Source organism: Gorilla gorilla, chromosome 5 (genome assembly GCF_029281585.2).
Source record: "Gorilla gorilla gorilla isolate KB3781 chromosome 5, NHGRI_mGorGor1-v2.1_pri, whole genome shotgun sequence".
Lineage (NCBI taxonomy): Eukaryota > Metazoa > Chordata > Mammalia > Primates > Hominidae > Gorilla > Gorilla gorilla.
Genome location: NC_073229.2, coordinates 44256725 through 44264773, shown reverse-complemented (window position 1 = coordinate 44264773; position 8049 = coordinate 44256725). Strand labels below are relative to the sequence as shown.

General features: G+C 42.9%; 1 non-coding gene across 1 annotated transcript; it reads right to left on the bottom strand.

Moving 5' to 3' along the window:
* Positions 1-7786: 7786 nt before the first annotated feature.
* On the bottom strand, positions 7787-7875 carry TRNAY-GUA (transfer RNA tyrosine (anticodon GUA)). The gene is given in 2 exon segments: positions 7787-7822; positions 7839-7875. It is a non-coding gene; the product is annotated as a tRNA-Tyr (tRNA).
* Between the last annotated feature and the right edge of the window lie 174 nt (positions 7876-8049).

Genomic DNA, 8049 nt, shown 5'->3' with positions numbered 1-8049 from the left:
GGGTTCAAGTGATTCTCCTGCCTCAGCCTCCCGAGTAGCTGGGATTACAGGCATGTGCCACCACGCCCGACTAATTTTTGTATTTTTAGTAGAGACGGGGTTTCACCATGTTGGCTAGGCTGGTCTTGAACTCCTGACCTCAAGTGATCCACCTGCCTCAGAAACTGCTAAGATTACAGGCATGAGCCACGGCACCTGGCCACTGACCAACTTTGAAGACCAAGGATCAAGGATCAACTCCACATTGAAGATGTTGGAGCCTCACCATATTACCTCTGGCATCCCACCAAGAAGCCCCACCCATATCCCCCTGACCTTCACCATGTCAATGTCCACCAGGCTGATTTCTACCTGCCGGTACTTGCATCTCATTGCATGAGAGCTTTCCCCACCTGCTGATCACACTTTGCCCACATTCATGGCAGACCAGATGTTCCACTGAATTGGAGGTTTAGAACAGCTCCCAAGCAATTTTTGGTAAATGGTGTATGACTATCCCAGCTCCCTTACCCTTGAAGTTTGATCATTTTTAGGCATATTTTCAACATTGTTTCCCAGAGTTCCTCCTCTGAGGATTAAGAGGGGTTAAGAAGGATTAAGCTTGAATAGCACAGAGTGGTATTCCTTGGTTTCTTTTCTTTTCTTTTCTTTTTCACTTTGTTTTTTCCACACCAGTGTTTTCTGGATTAAACCACTTGCCCCTAAATCCTTGAATAAACCACCCCACCCCACCCCAGAAAAAACCAGTAGGTTTTGAAAGGTCATCCAATATGCTGTGGAAGAATAGGTAAGTAGTCAGGGGCAGAAGCAGGAAGGCAAGATTGGTTCAGGTGAAAATTACGATGTCTCCAAAAGGAGTTGTGGCAGTAAGAGTGGTGAGATGCTGTAAGATCATGGATATGTAGTGAAGATAGAAGCAACAGAATCACCCAATAAATTGATGCAGAATGCGACACAAAGATGAATCAGGATGACTCCCAGGTATCTGACCAGAGAACTGTGAAGGATGGAATGGAGTGAGGGTGACTGTGGGTGCGACAGATTTGGGAGGGAATGAGATAAGGAGTCCAGTTTTGATGATTATTAGCTTCTAAGTGGAGATGATGAGTAGGTAGGAATACTGCAGTAGGATCAGTCTGCAGTTTGTGGGAGAGTCTGGGCTGGAGATATAATAATGTGAATTATCTGCACAGAAACAGGTTTAAGTTCATGACTCTGGAGGAGACTCTGAAAGAATTGGGTGTAAATAGATAACAGAAGAGGACTAAGAACTAAAGCCTGGGGAGAAAAACAATATTAAGGAGTCAGGGAGAAGAGGAAGAACCAGTAAAGAAGACTAGGAAGAAGCTATCAATGAGGAATGAGTAACTCAAAGAGAGTGTGATGCCCCAGAAGCCAAATGAAGAAAATATACCAAGAAGAATTGCGCAGCCCAATCTAATGCTGCTACTGATGAACCATGTAAGAAAAGGCAGATAATTTATTATTAGATTAGCAACAGTGAGGTCTATGGGAACTTTGTAAAGAGCCATTTATGTAGAGATGAAAGACAAATTGGAGTAGGTTTAACACAGAGGACAGGCTGGATGCAGTGGCTCAAGCCTGTAATCCCAGCACTTTGGGAGGCCAAGTCAGGAGGTTCGCTTGAGACCAGGAGTTGGAGACCAGCCTCGGCAACGTGGAGAGACCCCATCTCTACAAAAATTAGCCACAGGTGTGGTGGCACACACCTGTAGTCCTGGCTACTCAGGAGGCTGAAGTGGGACAATAGCTTAAGCTGAGGAGGTTGAGGCTGCAGTGAGCCGCTATCATGCCACTGCACTGCAACCTGAGTAACAGAGCCAGAACCTGTCTCACCAAAAAAAAAAAAAAAAAAAATCCAGAAAATGTCAGACACTGTGGTGTGTGCCTGTAGTCCCAGCTACTCAAGAAGCTAAGGCAGGATAGCTGGAGCCCAGGAGTTCAAGTCCAGCCTGGGGAACAAAACGAGACCTCCCTGCCCCCACATCCCTCTCTCTCAAAACAAAACAAAACATCAGGAAGAAAGTCCCATTAAATATACTAAAATAAAAACGTTTTCCTTCTTTCCGCAGTCTCTCTCTTGATTTATCATGGTGCTTTTATTTGCTATTTAATGTCATTCTAAGTAAGAATTAAACTTTTACATTATTAATTTTACTGTTAATCTTTGTTGTTCAGTGCCAATTTTAAATGCAAATACAAGGATATTTAATTCATATTTGGAATCACTGACATTCCACAATTTACATGTAATAGCTCAATACAAGCCTATATATTTTGTTCTTACCCCAACAGTGGAAACACTGCCTAAAACTAACTCATTAATTAATTCACACACATTTTACCAATACTATCTTTGGTTTACTGATAAGGAAAGACTAAAAGGAAAAAGAACTATGGGTTGCCCTATCTTTCCATTTCCTCCTCTGTTAATATTTTCAGTGTAAGTGATTAGTTTATGCAGGGACGTAACATGAATAAACAAGGATATGATGGGCTGTTTCTTAGACCCTGCCATTGCCTTCTTTCTGCACCCTAAGCAAGTTTTGGTTTGAACATAAACTGTGGCCGCTGGGGGCTGTCAGCACCTCCACTTCTTTTAGTCACAGAGGTAACATGTTTATATGTGCTTTGAGTCTTAGCATCATGGTTCCCCCAAATTTTGTGCTCATGGGGCATTGCCAATGCTGTATGTGAAAAGGGTGGCAAGGAATTGAGGCTGCCACCTGACCTGTCTCCTCTGTTCATGTGAATGTTCCATTGTCCCATTGGACATCACGTTCAAAACACAAATTCGGCCGGGCGCGGTGGCTCACGCCTGTAATCCCAGCACTTTGGGAGGCCGAGGTGGGCGGATCACGAGGTCAGGAGATCGAGACCACGGTGAAACCCCATCTCTACTAAAAATACAAAAAATTAGCCGGGCGCAGTGGCGGGCGCCTGTAGTCCCAGCTACTCGGGAGGCTGAGGCAGGAGAATGGCGTGAACCCGGGAGGTGGAGCTTGCAGTGAGCCGAGATAGCGCCACTGCACTCCAGCCTGGGCGACAGAGCGAGACTCCGTCTCAAAAAAAAAAAAAAAAAAAAAACACAAATTCAAAAATTATATTATGATGAATCTCAAGATGGCAACAACAGAGTATTAAACCAAGAGCTAGTCTTTCTGAACACAAAGCCCTGTGCAACTGCACAGGTTGCATATGCATAAAGTTAGCCTTGAATGTAAAATATCAGGAAGTGAGGGGGCGGGGGAGATGATGTAGGAACGATAATCAGGACAACAGCTGGAGTGTCATCGTTGAGAATGGGATGGGATCTAGTGCCCAGGAGGACCAATACGATTATGTAAGAGTATCTGTAAAATCAGTACCTCTACTAACTTGTTTAATCAAAGTAAATTGTCCATTAGCTTGGCATACAAATAGGGATCCACCATTCACACTTGATCCTGAACCTCCCTTTCTGACAGACCTTTGCTTCCTTGACAGCCTCTATTTGGGAGGCTAGAATAGTCTCTGGACTCAGACTAGCATCTTCCACGATGCAAGAGAGTAGCAACAATCACTTTTTAGAAACCCAGAATGTTTCTAAATGAATGTTTCCATTTCTGCTGCCAGCATAGTACATCAGTATCACCCTTCACTATCTCTCATGTAACCTTTTAGAAAACCTCTCTGCCTTTCCCCCAAACTCCTTTTCCATCCCCCTTTCCAACAGTATTCCCCACTCTCATGGTGCTACTAAATGCTTTATAAAAAACAAATCTAAGAGGGTAACTATATTTGATAAACAGCTGTAAAGCCTATCTATTGCCCTCAGAATAAAGAAAAAAGTCCTGGAAGTCCTAGCCAGAGCAATCAGGCAAGAGAAAGAAATAAAAAGCATCCAAGCTGGGCGTGGTGGCTCACACCTGTAATCCCAGCACTTTGGGAGGCGGAGACAGGCAGATCACCGGAAGTCAGGAGTTTGAGACCAGCCTGACCCCATGGAGAGACTCTGTTTCTACTAAAAATACAAAATTAGGTGGGCGTGGTGGCGCATGCCTGTAATCCCAGCTACTCCGGAGGCTGAGGCAGGAGAATCTCTTGAACCCGGAAGGCAGAGGTTGCGGTGAGCTGAGATCTCACCATTGCACTCCAGCCTGGGCAATAAGAGTGAAACTCTGTCTCAGGAAAAAAAGAAAAAAAGAAAAAAAAAAAGCAACCAAATAGGAAAAGAATAAGGCAAATTTTCTCTCTTTGCAAATGACATAATACGATACTCAGAAAATCTTAAAGGCTTCTAGAACTGATAAACTACCTTGATAAAGTTTCAGGAAACAAAATCAATGTACAAAAATCAATAGCATTTCTATACACCAATAAGGTCAAGCTGAGAGCCAAATCAAGAATGCAATCCCATTTACAATAGCCACAAAAAGAATAAAATACCTAGGAATACAGCTAACTAAGGAGGTGAAAGATCGCTACAAGAAGAATTACAAAACACTGCTGAAAGAAATCAGAGGTGACACAAACAAATGAAAAAACATTCCATGCTCATGGATAGGAAGAATCAATATTGTTAAAATGGCCGTACTGCTCAAAGCACTTTACAGGTTCACTGCTATTTCTATCAAATTACCAACATCGTTTTCCCCAATTAGAAATTAGAGAAAACTATTTTAAAATTTATATGAAATCAAGCTGGGCATGGTGGCTCACGCCTGTAATCCCAGCGCTTCGGGAGGCTGAGGTGGGCGGATCACCTAAGGTCAGGAGTTTGAGACCAGCCTGGCCAACATGGTGAAATCCTATCTCTACTAAAAACACAAAAAACAGATGGGTGTGGTGGTTCACTCCTGTAATCTCAGCTACTCGGGAGGCTGAGGCAGGAGAATCACTTGAGCCTGGGAGGCAGAGGTTGCAGTGAGCCAAGATCGTGCCACTGCACTCCAGCCTGGGTGACAGAGCAAGACTCCATCTCTAAATAAATAAATAAAATAAAATCATATGAAATAAAAAAGAGCCCAAATAACCAAAGAAATACTAAGCAAAAAGAACAAAGCCAGAGGCATCACCCTACTCACCTTCAAACTATACTGCAAAGCTACAAGTAACCAAAACAGCATGGTACTGGTACAAAAACAGACACACAAACCTATGAAACAAGATAGAGAACCCAGAAATAAAGCCACACAATTATAACCATCCAATCTTTGACAAAGTTGACAAAATAACAAGCAATGAAGAATGGACTGTGTTCAATAAATGGTGCTGGAATAACTGGCTAGCCGTGTGCAGAAGATTGAAATTGGACCCATACCTTTCACCATATACAAAAATTAACTCAAGATGGATTCAAGATTTAAATGTAAGACCTCAAACTATAAAAATCCTAAAAGAAAACCTATGAAATACCATTCTGGACATCAGCCTTGGCAAGTAATTTATGACTAAGTCTCCAAAAGCATTTGCAACAAAAACCAAAATTGTTAAGGGGAATGTAATTAAACTAAGGAGCTTCTGCCCAATAAAAGAAACCATCAAGGGGCCCGGTTCACTGGCTCACACCTGTAATCCCAACACTTTGGGAGGTGGAAGTGTGTGGATTACTTGAGGTTAGGAGTTCGAAACCAGCCTGGCCAATATGGCGAAATCCCATCTCTACTAAAAATACAAAAATCAGCCGGGCATGGTGGCACACACCTGTAGTCCCAGCTACTCAGGAGGCCGAGGCATGAGAATCACTTGAACCTGGAAGGCCAAAATTGCAGTGTGCCGAGATCACACCACTGCACTCCAGCCTGGGCAACAGAGTGAGACTCTGTCTTGAAACAAACAAAACAAAACAAACAAACAACAAAACCATCAACAGAGTAAATAGGCAGTCTACAGAATGGAGAAAATGTTCACAAATTATGCATCCAACATAGCTCTAATGCCAAGGATTCAGAAGGAACTTAAATAATTCCATCAGCAAAAACCAAATAACTCCAATAAAGAAAATGGGCAAGAGACATGAACAGACACTTTTCAAAAGAAGACATACATGCAGCCAACAAATATATGAAAAATGTTCAACATCACTAATTAGAGAAACACAAATCAAACCTCAATGAGATACCATTTCACATCAGTCAGAATGGCTGTTATTAAAACATCAAAAATAATGGATATATGGCAAGGTTGCAGAGAAAAGGGAATGCTTACATTCCCACTGTCGGTGGGAATGTAAATTAATTCAGCTACTGTGCAAAACAGTTTGGAAATTTCCCAAATAACTTGGAACTACCATTTGACTCATCAATCCCACTACTGAGTATAAACCCAAAGGAAAATAAATCGTTCTACCAAAAAGACACATGCATCAGTATCTTAATTGCAGCACTATTCACAATAGCAAAGACATGGAATCAACCTACATACCACTAAGGGTGGAATAAAGAAAATGTGGTACAAATACACCATGGAATACCACACAGCCATGAAAAAGTACAAAGTCGCGTCCTTTCCAGCAACATGGGTGCAGCTGGAGGCCACTATTGTAAGTGGATTAACTCTGGAAAAGAAAACCAAATACTTCACGTTCTCTCACTTATAAGTAGGGAGCTAAACATTGAGTACACACAGACACAAAGGTGAGAACAATAGACCCTGGGAACTACTAGAGGCAGGAGGATGGGAGGAGGATGAGGGTTGAAAAACTATCGGGTACTACGATTACTACCTTGGTGATGGGAACATTCATACACTAAAACCCAGCGACACGCAATTTAGTCACGTAACAAATCTGCCTATGTAGCCCCTGAACCGAAAATTTAAAAATAAAAAAGTTCTCAATTTTTATTCTTCATTTTCTGTGCTTAAAGAATAAACAAGTATTGGCCAGGCGCGGTGGCTCACTCCTGTAATCCCAGCACTGCGGGAGGCCGAGGCGGACGAATACTTGAATCCAGGAGTTCGAGACTAGTTTGGCCGACATAGCGAGACCCTCCCACCACACCGCTCGTCTCTCCAAAAATAGCTAGGGGTTCTGACTTGCGCTTGTAGTCCCAGCTACTCGGGAGTCTGAGGTGGGAGGATCGCTTGAGCCCGGGAAGTCCAGTGAGCCGAGACTGCACCGCTGCACTCCAGTCTGGGCGACAGAGTGAGATTGTTTAAAACAACAACGACAACAACAACAACAAAAACCACACAGAGAAACAGAGAGAGAGAAGAAAAGTAACAGGATAACAGAGGACCCCAAAAGTCATCGTATATCCTAACCTCCAATAAAAACTGAAATGAAAACCTTGGGGCCAGAGTGCTCCTGTCATTCCCCACACCTCCCACGCACCTTCTTAACTGAACTCCGTTGCGGACGTTGGCTGTGGTTTGCTGGTCGAACGTCAGCTCGGGTCGGGGATGGAGAGGGGAAGTGGGAATAAAAACTGCATTTGACGATCAGTAGCCGGAAATAATAATGGCATCGAGAAACCAAGAGCCAGCCAGCAGGAGACTCAGGGAGGGAGTGGAGGTGAAGAGTGTTGCGAGGCACAAATTTCACAGGGAAAAAGTAAAGCCTCAGACTTCCTGGAAACGCTGCTTTTCATCTACGCAGGTGCCCTTCGGTGAAGCTACCACATTTCTAGTTTATTCCTAAAATTTTTTACTCATGTAACCAAAAATGGTTTGCTTGCGCATGTTTGAGCATAAAGAGCTATCCAATACGTTTTTTTGTCTGGATCCTTGTATTTGTAAAGACCTTATTGTCTGGAATTATTAGCTTGCTAGGTCAAAACTACCGTCCTTCGAGCCGGATTCGAACCAGCGACCTAAGGATACCTTGCTTAATGAACCTACAGTCCTCCGCTCTACCAACTGAGCTATCGAAGGACACACGACTGAGTCTTCTCTAGACACGTAGTTCTGCGTTCTCTAGAATACCCAAAATAATGTGCGTCCTGGCAGTTTCTGGGTTTTCAAGTCTTGTTCCCTTTAGGAGATTTGGTTTTAATTAATTATATTAATGCTCATTTTTTAAACTACGATCGGCTTTAAAGCAGTATT